At 49.1% G+C, this 22,915-nt stretch overlaps 1 pseudogene; it reads left to right on the forward strand.

The window, feature by feature from the left end:
- Positions 1-22,915, forward strand: part of LOC134432722 (zinc finger protein 11-like) — a 246,541-nt pseudogene that overhangs the window by 86,332 nt on the left and 137,294 nt on the right.

Consider the following 22,915-nt stretch of genomic DNA (forward strand, 5'->3'; position numbering starts at 1 on the left):
GTCCCCTTCCCTGGTTTAATTGACCCCTGCCCTGAATTAATTGACCCTGCCCTGATTTAGCTGTCCCCTGCCCTGATTTAGATGACCCCTCTGTCCCCACAGACCCTCCCCTGATTATTTATTATTTTATTTCCCAATTATTATTTCAATTCCCAGTCCCAGGCGCTGAAGTCCTGAAGACTGGCAGGGAAATGTCTCTGTAGGATTTTGCTCCATTTCCCTTCAAGGGCAGGAACATCTTTTCCTGGCTGGAAGCTGGAATTGCAGACTTTTGGAATGTATGCAGGGCCATACGGACTGGGATCAAACATGGACTAGGATCAAATAGGGATTGGGATCAAATATGGACTAGGATCAAACAGGGACTGGGATCAAATAGGGACTGGGATCAATTATTCACTGGGATCAAATATGGACTGGGGTCAAATATGGACTTGGGATCAATTATTGATTGGAATCCTACAGTGTGAGATAAACTGGACTGAGCTTATATAGACTGGGATCAAATACGGGCTGGGATCAAATAAGAATTGGGATAAAAAATGGACTGGGATCACATATGGACTAAAATCAACTATGGACTGGGATAAACTGGACTGGGATCAAATCAGGACTGGGATCAACTTTCGACTGGGATCAACTTTGGCCAGGGATCAAATATGGCCTGGATCAAATATGACAGATTTTATGGACTGGGATCAAATGTGATCTAGTGTTGTAGTGTGTTGTTATAGCCTGTTTTAAACTTCCAGGTCCCTTCCCCAGGTGTGCCAATACCCCTCTTTCCCTTCCCCCCTCGCCCCCTGCTGGGTTGTCAATCAGTTTTAACATTCCAGCAAGGCATTGTGTGATTCCTCACTTTCAAAGGATGCCCCTCAGGCCCAGAGGTCATTGGCCTATCTGGGTGTCATCTTCCCCTTAGACCCTGCCCCTCTCACCTGGTTGGTGGCTCACCTGTACCTCCCCTCCCCCTGTCCCTGAGCTTAAAAGGTGAATGAGACGATGCGGCCGGTGGTTCTGTTGGAGCAGTTCCTCATGTTCAGACCTCTGTAACCATGGAATAAACCTCTGGATATTAAACCCTGCAGCAGAATCCATCTCCTTTTCCTCTTCACCATCGCCTGAAACCTTCTTCCTGAGGTAAACGGCGTTCCTAACAAGTCTGGACTTGTTCAGTGCCCAGCTGCAATCTCCAGCAAGCTAAAGGTATCTCTGGGGTGATACACCACAGTTGTTGCCTTTGGCCGAGCAGCAAGGGTCAGACTGGCCCAGGCACAATCTAACTGGTTATATTGGGATTCATATTCCAATATTTTGGCGTCCCTGGGTGGGCAAGCAACTCTGCAGCCCCATACGAAGTCTTACTACCTCGGAGAGACTTTTGGCAGCCGTGCACCCAGCTGAAAGGGGCCTTGGTTGCAACGCCCTCAGCTAGAGACTTTGGGAATATTCCCAGAAGAAGTTCCGTGGACTGTTCGTTGCCTCTGGAAAGCCCAGCTCCATTTTGGTGAGCAGATTTTCCAGAGGGAGGACAGGGTAGCCTCTCTTGCCCATAGAGAGGTCCTGCTTCGGTGAGGAGACCTGCCTGCCTGGACCCAGCCAGCTACAGCTTCCATTTCGGGTGAGTATCTCTGCTCTCGGTAGAGCAGAAGCTCAAAAAACAGACTCTGCCGTGAGTTCTGTTCCTTTCTTTGCCTTTGCGTTTTTGGCTGCGCAGCCCCACAGAGGGAATTAATTGCATTCTAGCTTTTAGCTTTCTGTTGCATGTGTTGCTCTCTTTTGGAATTTGCGCCGCTGCAGGAGTGCTCTCTGCCCTTCCCCCCAGCTCAGCAGCGCAGCGTGCTCAGTTCTCTTGCCACGGGTGACTCTTTTTCTCTCTCTGTGCGGGGTGGGGGGTGTTCTCTGTACACGTGGCACGGGGGGCCCCAGTTTCAGCTTACCACGTGGTGTGGCTGCTCTCTCAGCTCTGCGGGGGGGTTGCATTCCACGGTGGGGAGGTTTTGTTTCTGCCTCAGCTTGGCAGGGCGTGCCCTGCTGCTGCTGCTCGGGAATTTTAAAAGCAGTATGTGCAGCTGCATTGTAAAGCTTTTGTCTGTTCATTATCGCTTTCCTATCTGTGGGGTTTTTTTTAGAAATCGGTAGCTGATTTTGGCTTTGTTTTTGGTCAGGCGGGATTTAGTACTTTGCCTTTTACATCTAACATGGGTTCGAAACTCAGCATTGTACAAAAAGGAGTGTTTTATAATATTGTTAGCATTTTAGTCAGTGGTAATGTGAAGGTCTCAAAAGGAAAATTGAAACAGTTTATAAGATGGCTTTTTCTGCACTTCCCAAAAATCTCCCCTGAAGAAATCCACAATATTCAATTCTGGGATAAAGTTGGGAATGAATTGATAACCTTAGGACAGTCTAGCAATACACCCTCAGCTAAATTTGTGTTCTGGAGTTTACAAATTCGAACAGCCTTGCTCAAAGAAAAGGAACTGGAGAAAAAGCCAATTGCCAAGCCATGTACCTCTGCTCTCCCTGTTTCTCCCTCTCCTAGCTCTAAAACCCCTAAACCTCTTTCCCCAAAACTTGGTATTTTAAAGAGAGCACACTCATTGGGAAGTCGACTCCCAGAGTTTGCTAAAATGCCTGAGTTGTCCTGTCCACAAGGCCCTGGTCAGGCTGCGTGGAACCTTCCCCAATCCCCTGTGTCCCCTCCTCTGAAACCCACAGCACGTGTCAGCTTTCCAGAGAGCAGTGATGCCCAAAATGGCCCCCAGTCCCTAGGGGGTCCACAAGATGGTGGATGCCACGTGGCATCTTCCCAAACCTGGTCTTCTTCTTCCCAAAATCCTCTTAAGCATCCGAAAACTCCATCCCCATCCCCCTCTCCTCCTGTTCCTCATGACACCTTCCCCCCTCCCCCTCCCTTTCCTGCAGTACCCTCAGCTCCGCCCCTCTACTCCTCACAGGGGGCGTCTGCTGACGTGATGTCGCCAGGCGTCCCCGCCCCCTGCCGACCCCCTGACCCCACCCCTTGTTCCCACAGTGTCCCCACCCCCTGCCAGCCCCTTGACCCTGCCCCTTGTTCCCATGGTGACCCCGCCCCCTGCCAGCCCCCTGACCCCGCCCCTTGTTCCCACGGTTTCCCCGCCCCTTGCCAGCCCCCTGTCCTCGCCCCCTGTGCCCATTGCGTCCCCATCCCCTCCCTGGGTTCCCACGGTGGGGACACACCCACTGCCTGTCCCCAAACCTGTATCTGTGATTCCAATGCTTCTGATCCAAGTGATGCAGAGCAGGGAACAGCAGACCAAATGCATAATCCCATGTTGTCACTGGTTCCTGTTACCTTTCAGCCTGCAGCTCAGGGAGGAGCAACCCCAACTGCTAATTGGAGTTCTTTTGGATGACAATTGATTAAAGAGATCTGTAAATCTCATAAAGAATATGGTCCACACAGTCTCTATTTCTGTGGCCTTTTAAATTCTGAACTGAGCAGGACATCATGGTAATTCCACATGATTTAAAACAGCTTTTTTCCTGTCTCATGACCTCCACAGAATTCAAATTATGGGAATTAGCATGGAAACAACTGCTAAAAGATGCTCTCCCAGGCTTACATGCTGATCCAAACACAACAAAGGACAACAGTGGTAACCCTATCACCACTGAGCACCTCTGTGGTGAGGGCCAATGGTCTTCACCCTCAATCCAAGCGACTGCAATTCCTGCAGAAACACTTGAGAAAGTAAAAGAAGCAACTGAAAAAGCATTATTTTCCCTCCAACCTGAGGGGCCTTTTGAGCTCTATAGTAAAATTAAACAGCTACCATCAGAGCCTTTTTTGAAATTTGTAGAAAGATTAACTAGAGCCATTGAAATACAAGTTAAAAAAGAGAATGCTAGAGAAGCGGTTTTAGAGGAAATGGCATTTACGAATGCAAATGAACAGTGTCGAGCGGCAATCCTGAGCCTTCCTGTAGAACCTCCCCCTACACCCTAAAAGATATGCTTCAAGTCTGTAACAGGAAAGTGCCTCTGATGAGTGTGGCTGAAGACACCAGACCAAGGCTGCTGCCAAGACCACCTCAGCGTGTCGCCGTTGCCAGCCCTGCACCTTTCCCCTCAGCACAGCAGTACCCTGGGCCGCAGCGGAGACCAGCAATGGTTAAGCCCACAAAACCATGCCTGCTTTTTAACAACCTTGGACACTAGAGTAACCAGTGCCCCCTGAAAAGGGAATTTGATGAATTTAGAAATGGCAGGGGAGGAGAACTACAAGCCCTCCCTGGGGGTCAACAACAACAAAAAAACTGAAAAGAGAGCGCCCGCCTGCCAGGCGTGCAGACACAAAAAGAGCAGGCCAAGGGAATAAGGGTAGCAAAATAAATCAAGCGTGCGATAATATTAATATTTGTGTAAGTGAAGCAGGTGCTTCAAAGACCATGTCTGTTGGTCCACTGTTGAAAGTGAAATAAAATAACCTTTGTTATGATTTAAGTGATCCTGTGTTAACCACGTCTTCTGTCAATGAGCCTTACAGGCTGCAGCTGACAGAGTCACTCCACCTGAAGGACACTGACTGGCATTTTGTCTCTGTCAATCCTGAACAGAAGGGTACTTGGAACCGAATTCGTTTTAAGTACATCATGATTGGGGACACCAAACACACACCACAAGAGATCAAAATTGTTCCAGGAATGACAGCATCAGATCCTGAGCAATTCGTTTTCCGCCTGCACTGTTTCCACCCACCCCTGTTTCTTCCCAAGGGACAAATTATTGCACAAGCTATCCCTGTGCATCTTTACCTGAAAATATCGAAAAACAAGGGCCCACAGTCGCCTGGGTCCAAGTTACTGGGAAAGACAAACCCAAATTATGATGTAATGTCAGTGGGGGTGGGGAGTCAAAACGCATTGAGATGCTTGCTGACACAGGTGCAGACTGCACAGTGATCCCAGTACAAGACTGGCCAGCACACTGGCCTTTGCAAAATGTTGCTGGTCATCTTCGAGGTGTAGGAGGTCTGCAATTGGCAAGACAATCCAAAAGCATTATTCAATTCGAGGGACCAAAGGGACAGTTGGCAAATATCCATCCATTTGTGTTAGATTATTCTGAACCTTTGTAAGGGAGAGATTTAATTGCCCAGTGGGGTGTCACAATTGATATTCCAGACTCTCCACAGCATTTTCATGCAGCAGTCATTGAAAAACAGTGCCCCACCCAAAAACTGAAGTGGAAAACAGACAAACCAGTTCAGGTGAAACAGTGGCCGCTCAGTAAACAAAAAATAAAGGTGCTTGAGGAACTAGCGGAAGAGCAACTAAAAAAGGGCCACATTGTGGAGACCATGTCCCCATGGAACTCTCCAGTCTTTGTCATCCAAAAAGCTGACAAAAAGAGATGGCAACTTCTTCACGACCTGCGACAAAATAATAATGTAATTGAAGATATGGGTTCTCCCCAACCTGGTACGGCATCCCCAACAATGCTTCCCCAAGACTGGAAATCAGCTGTTATTGATATTAAAGATTGTTTTTTCCAAATTCCCCACTGCACCTTGACGATGCACCATGTTTTGCATTCTCAGTCCCTTCCATCAACATGGAAGCCCCTTTGAAAAGGTACTGTTGGACAGTTCTTCCTCAGGTATTAAAGGTCTCGCCAGCTATCTGCCAGTGGTATGTCTCCTCCCTGCTTTTCCCAGTGCGTGCAGCCACAGACAAGGCCATCATCTATCATTATATGGATGATACCCTCATATGTGTCCCCAATGATGATTTACTCACACATGCGCTTGACCTAATGATCAATTGTTGCAGGGTTTGATCTCCAGGAAAAGAAAATTCAAAAGATGCCACCTTGGAAGTATTTGGGCTTAGAAATTGGAAATAGGACCATTGTTCCTCAAAAACTAGAAATCAATCCAAGGATCAAGACCTTTGCGGATGTCCACAAGTTGTGTGGGTCTTTGAAATGGGTAAGGCCATGGCTCGGTCTGACTAACGAAGACCTTGCCTCTCTTTTCGATTTGTTGAAAGAGGGAGAGGACCCAGGTGCTCCTAGGTCTGTTACCCCAGAGGCACGGAAAGCTCTAGAAAAGGTTCAGATTGCAATGTCCACAAGACAGGCCAACCGATGTCAGCCTGACCTGCCATTCAAATTTATCATCCTAGGTAAGTTGCCACACCTCCATGGAATCATCTTCCAGTGGGAGGAAAAACAAACACCTAAGGCAAAGGACACACCAAAAAAGGACCAGGACCAGAGGGACTCTTTCTTGATCATAGAATGGATTTTCCTCAGTCACAAAAGGTCCAAAAGACTGACAAAGCCTCAGGAGCTGGTAGCAGAACTGATCCGGAAAGCAAGGACCCGGATCAGGGAGTTAGCAGGATGTGATTTTAAGTGCATTCACATTCCAATTGAGTTAAAATCAGGTCAAAATACTATGAAAATACTGAAACAATTGTTTCAAGAAAATGCAGTTTGCTCTGGATTCCTACTCAGGACAAATTTCGGTAGTGCGGCCCGCTCACAAATTGTTCGAACAAGATGTTTAATTCACTCTGAAATTGAGAAGTGCTCTAAGTAGAAGACCTTTAAAAAAGGCTGTAACTGTCCAGGAGGTCCCACAAGTCCGTTATGACTTGGAAGAATCCTCAAACCGAGCAATGTGAGACGGACATTGCTGAGGTGGAAGGTTTACCTCAGGCTTCTGAATTGGCTGCGGTTGTTAGGGCTTTTGAAAGGTCCTCAGAACCATTCAATCTGATTACAGACTCTGCATATGTGGCAGGAGTAGTATCCAGGGCAGATCAAGCAATACTGCAAGAGGTGTCTAATATCACACTTTTCTAATTGCTCTCAAAACTGGTAAAGTTAGTCACTCACCGAGAGCAACCATTTTATGTGATGCATGTCAGGTCACACATGAACTTGCCAGGGTTTATCGCTAAAGGCAACAGAAGGGCAGATGCTCTCGCTGCACCTGCAGTGATGGCCACTCTCCCAAATGTTTTTGAACAGGCAAAAATCAGCCACCAGCTTTTCCACCAAAATGCACCTGGCCTGGTTCGTCAGTTTAACATCACTCGAGAACAGGCCAAAGGGATTGTGGGCATATGCCCAAATTGCCAACAACATGCACTCCCTACAGTGAGTACGGGAGCAAACCCAAGGGGACTGAACAGTTGTGAACTGTGGCAAACAGATGTTACACACATACAGTCTTTTGGACGGCAGAAATATGTTCATGTTAGTGTAGATATCTTTTCTGGAGCGGTCTATGCTTCTGCCCACACAGGAGAATCATCTATCGATGCCATTAAGCACCTCTTACAGGCTTTTTCTTTCATGGGCATCCCCAAGGAGCTGAAAACTGATAATGGGCCTATTTATAAATCCAAGGAATTTGGGAGCTTCCTGCAGCAATGGGGAGTAGAGCACAAAATTGGCATCCCCTACTCCCCTACAGGTCAAGCCATTGTAGAAAGAACTCACCGTGATATTAAAAGAGTCCTGGACCGGCAACAACAGGTTCTGAAGGTGGAACCTCCCCACACCTGGTTATCCAGGGTGCTATTCACAATCAATTTTCTGAATTGTTCCTTTGACAGCCTGGACCCACCCATCCTACGCCACTTTGGGGGGAACAGTCATAGGCTGATGAAAGAAAAGCCTCCGGTTTTAGTAAAAGACCCCGAGACTTGGAAAATGGTGGGACCTTACAAATTGGTTACTTGGGGTTGTGGATACACCTGTGTGTCCACCCCCTCTGGTTTAAAGTGGGTTCCTTCCAAATGGGTAAAGCCCTATGTTCCCAAGGTCTCAGAGAAATCTACGGAAGTGCCCCAGGTTGCTCATGCTGCCTGGAGAAGGAAACACCGCACGCGTTCTCTGGAGGAAATTCCATTTAAGCCTCCTATCTGGAATAGTTTGTAATATATGTTTCTCTCAAGTTCCTTGTACCAGTTTAGATCCCACTGTTCGTGTGTAGTCTCGAGACGCCATGAGACCGAGCCTGCTTCTCGTCCTACTCGTGATCATCCCACCTGCGATCTCTTGCATAGTCCCTCAGCCCAAAGCACGTATGGACTACCTTGGCAAAAGCTCTCAGACATCAACAGAGAAACTGATGATGGGCTGAATGGACTGTTCAAAGGCTGGGGACTCTTGGGCTGGTTGGGATCTATGCTGAAAACTGTGTTTTAGTACTGTTTACTTTAGTTATTGTTATTGTAGTTGTTAGCATTGTTAATCAATAATCAATAATCAAATGCATGGTTCTCAAGTTAATTTCAAGTCCATCTACCCCTCCTGTAGAGGAGGAACCAATTTCATCACAAACCCAGTCCCTTTCTTTTTAAACAACACTAGGGGGAGATGTTGCAGTGTGTTACAATTTCCTGTTTTACCTATCCTAGTCCTTCAGGTGTGCCATCTTCCCCCACCCCCCTTTTCCCCTGCTGGGCTGTCAGTCAGTCTTGGCATTCCAGCAGAGCCATTGTGTGGTTGGTCAGGTTCAAAAGATGCCCCTATGCCCAGAGGTCATTGGTCTGTCTGGGTGTCATCCTCCCCTGAGACCCTGCCCCTCCCACATGGTTGGTGGCTCACCTGTCCCTTCCCTCCCCCCGGAGCTTAAAAGGTCAATCAGGCCACGCGGTTGGCATTCTGTTGGAGCTGTTACCTGTTATTCAGACCTCTGTGACCATGGAATAAAACTCTGGATATTAACCCTCCGGCAGAATCCATCTCCTTTCCTCCTCACCATTGCCTGAAGCCTTCCCACCTGAGATAAACTGGGTTTCTACAAGCCTGGACTTGTTCACTGCCCGCTGCAGCATCCAGCCAGCTAAAGGTGTCTCTGGGGTGAAACACCACAGTTGCCGCCTTTGGCTTGGCAGCAGGGGTCAGACGGGCCCAGGCACAATCTACCTGGTGATATTTGGATTCATATTCCAACAGAGGGCAGAGTTAAAAATGTAATGAATCGAAAATGGGAGGAGATGGCATTGACACATGACATATAAGGGGGGAATCTTCACTTAGCAAGCTTGTACGTGAGGTGGCAAGGGTCCAAGAGCCCTGCACTCCGTACCCTGTGGTTATCTTTTGCTTTTGCACTATTATTTGAACTGAATTATCCGTTATTTTTAATTGAATTATATTGTCGATATATATTTTCTAAACTATTCAATTAAAATTGCTGCTATCTCAAATATTGTTTGGGTTTTTTTATGATGGGATAATTGGGCAAACATAACAACAAGAAACACAAGGGCAAAACCAATGGCCGGAATATATCACACAAGAAAGGACAGTTCAGAATTCTGCCAGCAGCAGCTTTGCTGTGACGGGCCAGGAGTGCAGTGCACACAAGCTCCAGTCAAAAGGTTCAAGGCAAAGCTGAGAACAGCAAATCAAATCCAAACCAGACAGAGAGTACCACAACAGCAGGAGACAGAACAAGAACAGAGTAGAAGTACAGTGATGCTGGCAGGCCGTTCACTGCAGAGGCTCTTTCTTCTCCAGCTCATAAAACAACACAGAAACAAAGCCCTGAGCATGGAGCCACTCCTCTTCTCACCCTGTTTGGAAGGACCATCGTGTCCCAGCCATGGAGTGACAAGCAGGATCCCTCACCTCCCGACTGACAGCTGCCATCTCTCCTTCAGCCATGCGTGTCTGTCTGACAACGTCCTGCAAAGTTCCTCCATCCATGTATTCCATCATCAGCCAGAGATCTCCATCAACAAGGAAGCTGGAAGAGGAAAGCAATGGCATGGAGATGAATGTGCAGAGCTCAATTGCCCCATGGAAAAGCCTGGAGTGGAGTTTTGTTTCCAGGTCACTTGTCAGTGAGGACAGAATCAGATGGAGAGACATTCCTGCCAGGCTGCACGGCCCTTGGAATCTGCACAGTCTAAAGGAGGAGACACCTGTGAGAAAGGAGAGGCCTTAGATGGCAAGCAGGTGAAAAATGCAGTTTAGCAACAGCCCAGACCAATGTGGAACCACAACACTTGGCCCCAGCTGGTTCAGCTTCTGAACTCATCAATTCCACCATTCCCTGCAGAACAAGGCAACACAACTCTCAGGGTTATCCAGGGGAGGAGGCTGTGCAGCACTTGGGACAAAAGCAGTCAGAAAACCTTTCAGAAAGTCCCTTCAGTAACAGGCAAGGCCAGTGAAAAATGGGCAAATGAGGCATTTCTGGGAACAAGAACCTATCTTCCTGGCATCTGTAGCAATGGAAAAGAGCTGGGAAGAAGAAACCAAGGGAAATAATTTCTGCTATGGTTTATCAGCACTTGTTGGGAGACACATCAAACGGGGACGAACTTGCAGGAAAAACGAAAGCAAAGCAACAAAAGGAAATGGAGGGAGTGAACTGCCAGGCTGTTGTTTTGGGAAGATGTGGCTGGGTCAGGCATTTTCCAAACAGGCTACAGACTCCGGATGCCAGGAAAGGTTAATGCAGGGCCCGGGCACGGGATAAGAGCTGAAGCACTTACCTGTCCAAGGAGTTGACAATGTTGGGGTTCTTGTCCTTCAGGAGCAGGATCTCATTCACAGCTCGTTTCCTGTTCTGCCCTCTGAGACTCATTTTTTTGATGGCCACCTGAAGGGACATTGCAGCCTTTAACTGCAGGAGTCTGTGGCAGGAGGCCACAGCAAACACGGAGCGAGTCTTTTTGGAGCGACGGAGCTGGGCTGGGCCCTACTGCCTTGGGATGGGACACCAGAGCTCAGCAAGGGCCATTCCCACAGCCCATTGCTCTGCCAGCCAGGGGCTGCTTACAGGACACGTGGCCAGAGACATTTGGCCTTGCAAGCTCTGCAGAAATGGTCCCTCAGCTGTCAGCCTCAAAGCTCTAACAACATTCTCTGCACCTACAGTCTTCTCTAATGGCCTCAACACTCTCATTATTATTATTATTCAAACACATTTTGCAAGCAGGAGGTAATTCTGGTTCTGTGAAAACAGAGCAAAACAGCCAGGAACTCTTTAGCAATTCTATGGGATTTGGTCATGATTTCAGATCCAACTGCTCTGTTTGGGATTGCACAACAAAGCAAACACACACACCCATTACTCAGGTGATCCCTGTCACAGGCTGTCACTGACACCAGACCCAAACACAACTGCAGGATTTAGGAGAGAGCTTTGCTCTGGACATCCATCTTCTCATTTCTCTCCCCCTCCCTCTGTGAACAGCTGAAGTAGGACTAAAACCCCAAACTGAGCCCAAGCAGGATCTCTCCCTAATTAGGGCTTGAGGTTCCCTTTGAAGATGAAAGGCAGGATGGAAAAACTGCTAAATAATGTTCCTGTCTGAGGCTGGGATGAAGATTAATGGGGCCTCAGTCTCCAGCAGCTGATGCATTCACACTTTTAGATATCAAGACCAAGCCAGGGTGTCCTGCTCTGACAGACACCGCTGCCCTCCTTGCATTCCTTTGCCACTTGAGAAGGACCAAGTCTGTCCCAGCTGTGCTCTGCAGGCTGACACTGCTCTGCCTTCAGAGGAGCAGCCTGGGCAGGAAAGCTCTGCTGGCCCCCAGAGCTGCAGCCACAGCTCCCAGCAGAGGGGAAAGCCCTGCAGAGCTGCCAGCTGTGCTGGGCGTGTTGGCACTGACCTCTCCTCCAGTGGCCCTGTCGAGTCCTTTAGAAACGGCTCTGAAAGCCCTGGAGACAAAACAGCAGAGAAGAAAGAAGCAGCGCTTTAGGCCCTGGCAGTGAAAGCCAGCCCAGACAGGAGATCTCTGCTGCCGGCAGCGTTCACAAACACCTGGGTGCATCGACCCTTCCATCACCAGCACAGCAGCCATCAGCTCTCTGCCATGCAAGGTGTGCAAGAGAAAACTGAGACCCAACACGAAGGAACTGGGCTGGAGCAAATCCCAAATGTCTACCCTGAATTACTTTAGTTCCAAAGCTAGGAGGAGAAATGGGTGTCTAAAGAACTGGAAAAGAATGCATTTCATCCTTTTCCATTTCCTGCCTAAGACCTGCAGGATCCACAAGGGCCCTGCCATCAGGCAGGTGATGCATTTTCCCCAGAGTGCATCATCTCTGTGTCTGTTACAGAATGTATGGGGTCTGCTACCTGTGCTAGAATAGAGCACTTATTGGTTCATCTCTGGTTTCTGTTTCTAAACCATTAGGTTGATAATCCTGACCAGTGGATATTTTTTGAAGCAAAATATTTGAAAGAAATCTTCTGGAGAACTATTTTCTGACAGTCACCAGATGGTGAGTTGCTCTTTTAGGCAATCCAGTTCCAGGGACAGAAGATCTTCCAGGTCCTGCTCCTTTGTAGGGGGCTGAGTGAATGTGTATCTGGGGGCCTGAGTTAACTTATGTATTGTGTGTATGGCAGTTGAAGATCTCTCTATTGTATTAGTGACCCCGCCCTGGTTCTAGTCATTGTAAATGGGCTGCAGCTGTGATGTCCTTGATTGGGCAGCAGCTGTAGCCCATGCAGGTAACCGAGATAAAAGGGGGCGGGGTGGTCGGGGAGAGGAGCCGGGGAGAGGAGCCCTGACCGAGAAGCAACAACACCACTGCTGTGAAGATCTGCCATGGGAAAACCATCGAGAGAAGGTACGAGGCTCAGGAAATATAATTATGCAACAACATGAATACAACATTCTGGTGACCCCGACGTGATTCGAACATGCAGCCAAGGAAAGAAGGTATGGAATCCCCCGGACAGCTGCAAGCTGTGGCAGCCAGAGAGCTGGGACAGAAGATAGGACAGCTGCGAGCTGTGGCAGCCAGAGAGCTGGGCCAGAAGAAAGGACAGCAGAGAGCTGGGACTCGAGAAGTAAAGACAGCTGCGAGCTGTGGCAGCCAGAGAGCTGGGACAGAAGAAAGGACAGCCGAGAGCTGAGACTCCAGAAGAAAGGACAGCCGAGAGCTGGGACTGTAAAGTATGTATTCAGGACAGCTGAGAGCTGGGACTCTAAAATATAGAACATCTAGGGATTTGTGTGTGTGTTTAAAGACAGCTGCGAGCTGTAGCAGCTTGAGAGCTAAAATAAATATGTGTATTGTAGTTATAAAGTTGCTAGAAGTAAAGAGAAAAAAAAAAAAAGAAAAAAAAAAAAAGAAAAAAAAAAAAAAAAAAAAGTAAAAAAAAAGAAAAAAAAGAAAAAAAAAAAGAAAAAAAGAAAAAAAAGGGAAAAAAAGGGGACTAGACAGCTGCGAGCTGTGGCAGCCTGAGAGCTGGAACAGAAGATAGGACAGCTGAGAGCTGGCAGCCTGAGAGCTGGAACAGAAGAAAAGACAGCTGCGAGCTGTGGCAGCCTGGGAGCTGGGACAGATATACATATTGTAATTGTAAAGTAAGTAAAAGTAAAGGGGGAAATGTAGGGGGCTGAGTGAATGTGTATCTGGGGGCCTGAGTTAACTTATGTATTGTGTGTATGGCAGTTGAAGATCTCTCTATTGTATTAGTGACCCCGCCCTGGTTCTAGTCATTGTAAATGGGCTGCAGCTGTGATGTCCTTGATTGGGCAGCAGCTGTAGCCCATGCAGGTAACCGAGATAAAAGGGGGCGGGGTGGTCGGGGAGAGGAGCCGGGGAGAGGAGCCCTGACCGAGAAGCAACAACACCACTGCTGTGAAGATCTGCCATGGGAAAACCATCGAGAGAAGGTACGAGGCTCAGGAAATATAATTATGCAACAACATGAATACAACATTCTGGTGACCCCGACGTGATTCGAACATGCAGCCAAGGAAAGAAGGTATGGAATCCCCCGGACAGCTGCAAGCTGTGGCAGCCAGAGAGCTGGGACAGAAGATAGGACAGCTGCGAGCTGTGGCAGCCAGAGAGCTGGGCCAGAAGAAAGGACAGCAGAGAGCTGGGACTCGAGAAGTAAAGACAGCTGCGAGCTGTGGCAGCCAGAGAGCTGGGACAGAAGAAAGGACAGCCGAGAGCTGAGACTCCAGAAGAAAGGACAGCCGAGAGCTGGGACTGTAAAGTATGTATTCAGGACAGCTGAGAGCTGGGACTCTAAAATATAGAACATCTAGGGATTTGTGTGTGTGTTTAAAGACAGCTGCGAGCTGTAGCAGCTTGAGAGCTAAAATAAATATGTGTATTGTAGTTATAAAGTTGCTAGAAGTAAAGAGAAAAAAAAAAAAAGAAAAAAAAAAAAAAAAAAAAAAAAAAAAAAAAGTAAAAAAAAAAGAAAAAAAAGAAAAAAAAAAAAGAAAAAAAGAAAAAAAAGGGAAAAAAAGGGGACTAGACAGCTGCGAGCTGTGGCAGCCTGAGAGCTGGAACAGAAGATAGGACAGCTGAGAGCTGGCAGCCTGAGAGCTGGAACAGAAGAAAAGACAGCTGCGAGCTGTGGCAGCCTGGGAGCTGGGACAGATATACATATTGTAATTGTAAAGTAAGTAAAAGTAAAGGGGGAAATGTAGGGGGCTGAGTGAATGTGTATCTGGGGGCCTGAGTTAACTTATGTATTGTGTGTATGGCAGTTGAAGATCTCTCTATTGTATTAGTGACCCCGCCCTGGTTCTAGTCATTGTAAATGGGCTGCAGCTGTGATGTCCTTGATTGGGCAGCAGCTGTAGCCCATGCAGGTAACCGAGATAAAAGGGGGCGGGGTGGTCGGGGAGAGGAGCCGGGGAGAGGAGCCCTGACCGAGAAGCAACAACACCACTGCTGTGAAGATCTGCCATGGGAAAACCATCGAGAGAAGGTACGAGGCTCAGGAAATATAATTATGCAACAACATGAATACAACACTCCTTGCTGCAGGCAGGACACTGCCAGCCTCAGGGGCATTTGATGGCACCTCCTGACCACAGTTATCAATTCTGATCAGGACTGAGAGACAGCAGGATGGTAGCCCAGAGTCTGAAGGTGTTTGGAGCTCTCCTGACCTCTCACTTGATCCTGCACCAGCACAACACCCAGCCCTGCTTGTGCAGAAGCAGCTGCTGCGCACTTACCCTTGGCCAATCTGCTCCACTTCCAGGTATTTCTGGTGTTCTGGTATCTCATGGTGTTCCCTGAAAGAAAAAACGTGGAAGACGCTCCCTCCCAGAGTGAGACCCCACCTTGAATCAGAGCCAGAACCAGCCCCAGTCCCTGGGGCCGTGAGCCCCTTGGTGTCAGCTGGGGACGGAGAATAAATGGCTCGGTGACATTCAGCTGCAGAGCAACACTGGATGCAGCTGACGCCCAGACACACACACAGCACCTGCTCGGGCACCCAGGAACAGAGCAGACGTACTCAGCTGCATCAGGCACCACTCCCCTCTCCCCTCTGGCTGCAGGGCTGTGCTGCTGTCAGAATGTTCAGCCCAGGATCCCACAGCAGAGGGAGCTTCATTGTCCTCTTCGCAAGCAGAGGGAGGTTCTCCATCCTCTTCCCAAAATGCTGCAGCTTCTCCATCATCTTTCCAAGGCAGGGGATGTTCACTGTCCACTTCCCATGCTGGCAGATGTTCACTCTCCTCTTCCCAAGACACAGGATGTCCTCCATCCTCACCCCACACTGGGAGATGTCCTCCATTCTCATCCCACTCCATGGGAGCTTTGCCATTCTGGTCCCACTCCAGGGCACATCCACCATCCTCTTCCCACGCTGGGAGATGTCCCCTGTCCTTGTCCCACCCCGCGGGAGCCTCGCCATTGCATTCCCACACCGCGGGATGTTCGCCCTCGTCTCCCAGAGCAGTGGGAAGTTCACTGCTGTCTTCCTCCTCTTTGGCCTCCTCTTTGGAAGCACAGGGAGCCCCAGGAGGTGCTGGTGCTGCTTTTGTGCCCTGTGGACAGATGGCAGCGTGAGGGACGGGAAGTTCTATCTCAGTTATCACCTTATTTATCCTCAGCTGCACATCCAGCTGCACTAAGCAGAAATTGGATTTGGAGCTGTTCCAACTAACAATGGGCTAAAGTCGGCATTGCCACTTATTGTTGAGAATTCAATATTCCACCATGGCTAAAGTCAGCAAGCAATCCTCTGCCTGCAAAACCAGACCTGCAGCTCTTCAAAAGCTCTTCAGCAGAAAAGGAGAAAACTGCTGGGGATCCATTTGCTGCTACTGCTGCAGGCACTGACAGGAACTTTCCTTCAGCCTCCCAGGCTGGCACTCGGCTGCCACATGCCGAGCTCACACCTTGCTGCACAATTCCAAACACCAAAGGTTCCTTTCCCACTCACTGAAGGAGGAGCTGCTCAGAATCCAGACATGACGTGCCCTGCAATGGGAGAGGGAACACAAACCAGATACTGTTAGGAGAAAACCTGCCTGTGGTGGGAAATGTCATGGAGCAAGGCAACCCCGAGAGAGCATTTTGCTTTCACAGCATCCCTCCAGGAGCCACAGTCCCCTTCCCACAGCAAGCAAGACAACAGCACAAAATACTGGGCTGGGTCAGTTCTTGGCTGGAGCAGCAAAGGGAGGGAGTTCCAGGCTCTGCTGGCACAGACTCCCTGCTCGAGGGAACAGAACCCCCCCAGGGCTCATTGCAGATGCTGTGCACGCCCCACTGGCTGCAGACACCCCCTTTTTCAGCTGCAGCTGCTTGCAGGAGCTCTCCCATAGCAATGGTGTCTTCATGGCAATTTGGTTCCAAAGTAAGCTCAGCTCCAGAGGAAGAACAGAAAGCACACAGCAAGCCCAAAGCCACAGATGCCGCACCGAGGGAAAACCTCGACTTACACGCCAAGTGGGTTAAAAAATACCCCGAATAAGCCACGGAGTACAGAGTGCAAACTGCAGCAGCCACGTGCAGGAGCATTTTGGCTGCGCTGCACCCATCTGCAGCCTGTAGCCCTGCAAGCACAGAAGGACACCCGTCAGGGCTGGGCTGGCTGCTGAGAATGCCTCGGGCAGGAGGATCCTCTGGCAACAAGCCCAGAGCCACTCTGGGCACTGAGGCCTCCGTGTCCCACAGCAACGGGAACACCATGGGGACATGGCGCTGTTCCTGCGACATCCCAGCAGCAGCTCACCAGAAACGGCCTGGAAGGTTCTCCTGTGTCACAAAGGAGCACAAAGAACCCTCCCAGGGCACAGCCCATGGCCCAAAGGGTGCAAGAGGAACTCGGAAAATGCACCAAACAAGGACACCCCATAGCCCAGTCTGAACACTGAGGAGGAATGAGGACGGCACCAAACCAAAGGAAACGTGACCTTTAGTCACTGATACTTCTGACTAAAAGCAGCAAGCCTTGTTCCATCTGGGATTTTTGTTCTAGTTCTAAAAACAAGCAAGGTTCCCAACTCTAAATACACAGAAGGCAGGAACTGGGGAGGAGGTGGGATTAGAAAGGAGGAGAGGAGGGAGAGAGTGTTGCTTTCTATGCTAAGGCAGGCGACTTGGTTCTGAGGTACAGCTCGACAGCCTTCTCTCTAGGGCCGTTCGGGCCAATGACATACGCAGACACTAATGTGGTGGACGGTCAAAAGGCGTTTATTACTTCTTCTCATGGGGTCTTATAGTCTTAGGGGTCTCTACGTCAAAAAAGGGGTTTGTCCTTCTTACTTAGGGTTAGTAGGGAATGGAAAAGTACTGGGTAAGGGATGGAAAGTTACTGGCTTCAGTGGGGCAACATTCTTATTGTTAGTGGGACCACATTCTTATGTTAATTTCTTATCTATGAGTACCTGAGGGTCTTATCTATGGGGAACCGAAGGTCTTAGCTTCCCGTGACATCGCGAAATCTTCCGCAGCACCTCTTCCCTAGCTACCACATCTCCCCCTCCCTTTTCACAAATGAATGAGGTAGTCGTGTACGTAGATACTGAATTAAGGTATAAAGTTGTGACTTGACAAGGGAAAGGGATTTTGGGAAATTTGAGTAAGCTTTTGCCAGACAAGTTTGGAAAATCTTGTGACTGGCAGTGTTCTTTGGTTGAATTCTCTGGTTGAATTCACAGCAGTTGTCGTCGCCCTATGAACAGGATGTTGGTCCGTTCTAGGCGGCTCTGAATGAATGAGACTAGCTTGTTCAGCAGGCATGGTCCGAAGGTGACTGTTAGAAACAGCATCGCCAATGGACTTATCAGGGCAGAAATCAAAGTGGTTAGCTAAGGTGATTGATTGAACTAGGACTCGTACCAGCTCTGTTGGGCTTCTCTGTCTTTCTGCCTCTGGGCTAGTCGGTTCCGGAGTTCTGTCATGGAGTCTCTCATGACTCTCGTGTGGTCTGCATAGAAACAGCACTCTTCTTTCAAGGCGGCACACAGGCCCCCTTGCTGCATGAACAGGAGGTCCAGGCCTCGCCTGTTCTGCAAGACTACTTCTGAGAGTGAGGAGACTGACTTCTCTAGATAGGAGATGGATTTCTCAATCTTCTGCAGGTCTTCGTCAATCGTTGCCTGCAGTTGGGACAGTCTTTGGTGCTGTGTCGCTAGGGCTGAGACACCCGTGGCCGTTCTTGCTGCTCTCAGGCCGAGCAGCATTGCGATAGTTATACCTGTCATTATTTCTCTTTTGTGGATTTGGCTGGGTCTCTCAAGAAGATGGTACATCTCTTCGTCTGAGTGGTACAAGACCCTAGGAACAATCAGAACTTGGACACAGAAGTCGTTAGAGTCATTGAACTTGGGAAGGAACACACAAGGACTCACTCCGGATCGCTGGCAAACTTACATTCCCGATGCGGATGGGACTGCTCACTTATTGTTTTTCCTGTTCAGCTTGCTAATTTTGGTGCAGATGTTACCTTCTCGCTTAGCTAGGGTTGAATTGCTAAAGCATTTGCCTCGGCCTGTGACTTGACTCAGGGTGATTCTTTTGCGAGGGGTATCCCATCTGCACTGGTGAGGGGCGTCGGCTGTGGAATAACTGAAAGGAGTGTCTAAAGCGACTCTTTTGTAAAAGGGAGGTTTGACGTCGTAACAAAGCCAGCAGGATTCGGTTAGGTTAGGGTTGGATTCATTCAGGGATACAAAGGTAGCCTCTAACATACGAAGGATTGGGTCTGCGTCTGACCCGGTTAAGCGACTCATCTGAAAGGTTTCTGCTAGACCGGTCGGGACATTGCTGACCCCTGTGGGTAAGGTTTTGGGGTAGGTTATGTTTCTCCCTTTTGGCACGCTTTTAATCACTTTGTTGGGTCTGACTGCTCGGGGTGCTGACGGCTGGAGCCTGATAATTTGCACGTTCACCCTCTCTTTTGACCCTTGAAGGACTACTGTCCATGTTCTGCCTGTGGCTCAGCTAGGGTGGTCTGGCTGCAGGACTGTCATGTTGTAATCAGTGCATGCCCGAAAGTTAGGGATTTTAATTTGGTTTCGATGGGGGTTTTCACGAAAGAAGAAGGGTATTTTGCAACTGATGGGTGCCCAGGTGAACTGTAAGAATTTGTCTGGCTCTTGTGGATCTCACCCAGGCCCTGACGGTCTGGCATCTGTAACTATGGTTTCACAGCCCCAGTGCCCACAATATCCCCACCAAAAAGGCCGTCAATGAGAGTGCGAACCATGGCAGAATTAATTCCCTTATCCGCAATCGCTTTAACAATTGCCTGCACATCTTTTGGATTAACCGGTGAATAAATCCTTTGGTTTCCGCCTGCCCCCCCCACACGAACCGGGAACACCAAAGTGGCAGACGGAGCCCATTCCGCGCAAGCCATTTTTATTTTCTGCTAGTTTGTAAGCGGGGTTCGGTTTTTCTCTGGCAACCCCTTCACCCATGCAGGAGCGCTGTGGCTAGTGACTTTACATGCCGCTGCTCTCTCTCTGTTAGAGCTAGAATCTGAGTCGGAATCCTCCGACCCTGTCTCGGGCTCCGAGCTCGCGTCTGAGTCCGAGCTGGAAGTCGAGTAAAGAGACGCTTCCGGGCTGCTCTGCCTTTTCCTCGGGCTCCGACCCCGCCCCTTCTTGCGGGGGTCGGGCCGTTCCTTCCTCCTGGGGTCCCCCCGCCTCCTGCTGGGGGAGGTCCTTGCCTTACAAGGACTTAATTTGAATAAAGCGCTCTGATTGGTCTTACGCGCCTCTGCGGGGGCCGCCCCGTCCCCCCGCTCGCCCGCACATGCGTTGTTCAGCGGGCTGACTGCGTTTCCGCCCCCCGCCTCCTCCTTTTCGCCCTGACCATGCGGTCCGGCGCCATTTTCAAACGCATATGGTGGGGGGGCGTTTCTATCGGTCTCTATGGGGTCCGACATTCTGGCCGCGTTCCGCGCCTCTTCCGCGAGCCCTCGCCAGAACACCCGCGTGTGCTCCCCCCCCTCCGATGGTGAGTCCGCTCCCTGAGGGGGATCTGGCGTTCGCGCCTCCGCGCGCCCGCCCGGGTCAAGCACCTCCGCGGTTTGTGTCGCCGCGCCCACCCCCAACTGCGGCACGGCTAATAAACAAGCTCGCGCGGCTTTCTAGGTTTCTTGTTCTTGTCGAGCTTTTTTCAGAGCTTGGACAACTCTGCCCCACGATTTTAGGGCTTTCTCTGAGCCTAAGGACATAGCGTCTTCCGCCAGGGCTTTTGTACAGTTATCCTACACGTCTGAATGTAGGACGTCCACGGGGCTTTCAATAGCTTCAAGATTAATCAATCTCGTCAATGCGAGAGTTAAATCTTTAAGTTTACATTCTATACCCTATTGCGCATGCATCTCTGTTACGACTTTCGCTATGGCTTCTATCGTCTAAGCTGGTCCGGGAGCGTCCTCCCCGCTGCGATTCAGTCCCGCTGTCGCAGCCGCCGTCTTCGTTCCAGGAGTGTCTCCGTTTGCCGGGCGCAAGCCGCTGTCCCGGGTTTTCGGCACCAAATGTTGCTTTCTATGCTAAGGCAGGCGACCTGGTTCTGAGGTACAGCTCGACAGCCTTCTCTCTAGGGCCGTTCGGGCCAATGACATACGCAGACACTAATGTGGTGGACGGTCAAAAGGCGTTTATTACTTCTTCTCATGGGGTCTTATAGTCTTAGGGGTCTCTACGTCAAAAAAGGGGTTTGTCCTTCTTACTTAGGGTTAGTAGGGAATGGAAAAGTACTGGGTAAGGGATGGAAAGTTACTGGCTTCAGTGGGGCAACATTCTTATTGTTAGTGGGACCACATTCTTATGTTAATTTCTTATCTATGAGTACCTGAGGGTCTTATCTATGGGGAACCGAAGGTCTTAGCTTCCCGTGACATCGCGAAATCTTCCGCAGCGCCTCTTCCCTAGCTACCACAAGAGAGGAAAAGGAGGAGCAGGAAGAGGAGGAGCAGGAGCAGGAACAGGAGGAACAGGAGGTTACAGTGCCCCCTGTGGCCGCAGCCACGGGACCATTGCCCCCAGCTCGTCCTGTTGGAAAAGAAATGAAATTTAGCAAAATATTTAATTATAGTGAGTTGTGTGTGAACTGGTTTGTTAAAAAGTAGTTTTGTAGCCGTTGAAAGTGTGTGTTTGGTTTTGTGTGTAACCTAGCAGGTAGTCTTAGGGATTTAATAAATAATTAAACTAGTGCAGGAAAGTAGGAATGCTAACCTGTCTGGAGGCAGCATACAATGCTCTTAGAATAAGATAAGCAGAGGATTAATGATCTTGTTTGTGAACCAAGGAATGTATCACAAGGGGTCTGTGACCAGGCAAGGGGAACGGGAAACTGTTTCTTGGAGACTTTGTTGTGAATCGCATGTATAAGAGGGAAGCACCCATACGTGAATTTGGGGGCTCGGACTTTGGGACGTGAGTCCCCCAGTTCCCCGGGCCCTTAATAAAGCACCCACAAAACTTATCTGAGTTTTGTGTCATTTATCAATCGGGCAACAGTTTTCTGGTGACCGTGACAGGACTCCAAAGGCTGCTGGGGCGGTTCGCGTCCCGATCCACTCCAAGCCGGCACTGAGCGCTTCTCGGGGAGACATTGGTCGTGCCCGACACCCCCACACCTGTTGGACAACTGCCAAGGTAAGCCCGAAGGTGCTTTATATTGGAAAAAGGTGATAATTGGATTTGGATTTGGTGGTTGGTAAAAAGCCTAGGCTCTGGCCATAAGACGTCTAAGGACGCAGGACCGGAACTCACCTCCTGTTTGTTTTAGGGAAGGACGGCGAGAAGGTATATTGGTTTAAGGTATATTGGTTTATTGGGATTAAGGGTGGAATTAAAGGTTGTAATATGATGTCTTTTAAAACTTTTAAAACCTTAGTGCAAGCCAATGGTAAAATACCTGGAAATACACCATTGGGTTGTATATTGAAACGGTGGAAAAGTGAGGGGTATTATCAAGAACTGGATAAAAGTAAAATGATAGATTATTGTAATCATTGGTGGCCTGAATATGAGATTGGGGAAGCGGGATGGCCGGTGAATGGTACACTGGAATTGGGGATAAGGGAATCTTTGATGCAATTTTTAAGGAGAACTGAGAAATGGGATGAAATACCATATTTGGATTTGTTTTTCGTTTTATATCGGAAAGAAAGAGGAATGGCAAAAGGAATGTGGTATCTTGGTTTTAGAAGTGAATGATGAAAGGGAGTGTGTGGGATGTAAAGAAAGAAAGGAGCGTAATTTGTATCCTTCAGTCGAGGAAGATTTGTCTTATTGTGTAGCACTTCCAAGGGTTCCTGTTGCTCCTAATGTGCCCCCTGCTCCCCCTGTGGATATAGCTATAAAAACGGGATCTAGTGAGAGTGATAGTGATGGTGGTGATGGTGAAAAGAATGAGTGTGTTAAAAGAACTCCGTTAGCAGGGCGGACTCGCAAGGGAAGGAAGGGGCAGAAGGGGCCACAGTTAATTGCGCCATTGAGGGAAGCTGTGGGACCACAGGGAGACAGGATACTTATAAAGGTGCCTTTCTCCCCCGGGGATTTGGTAATATGGAAGCAATCAGCGGGGAGTTATCGGGAGGATTCTGAAAGGGTGGCAAGGGTGCTTAAAATGGTAATAAAGACTCAGAATCCGGACTGGAATGATTTACAGGTATTATTAGATACTATAATGGATTCCACGGAAAAG

The sequence above is a fragment of the Melospiza melodia genome, assembly GCF_035770615.1.
Source record: "Melospiza melodia melodia isolate bMelMel2 chromosome 7 unlocalized genomic scaffold, bMelMel2.pri SUPER_7_unloc_1, whole genome shotgun sequence".
NCBI classification, from domain to species: domain Eukaryota; kingdom Metazoa; phylum Chordata; class Aves; order Passeriformes; family Passerellidae; genus Melospiza; species Melospiza melodia.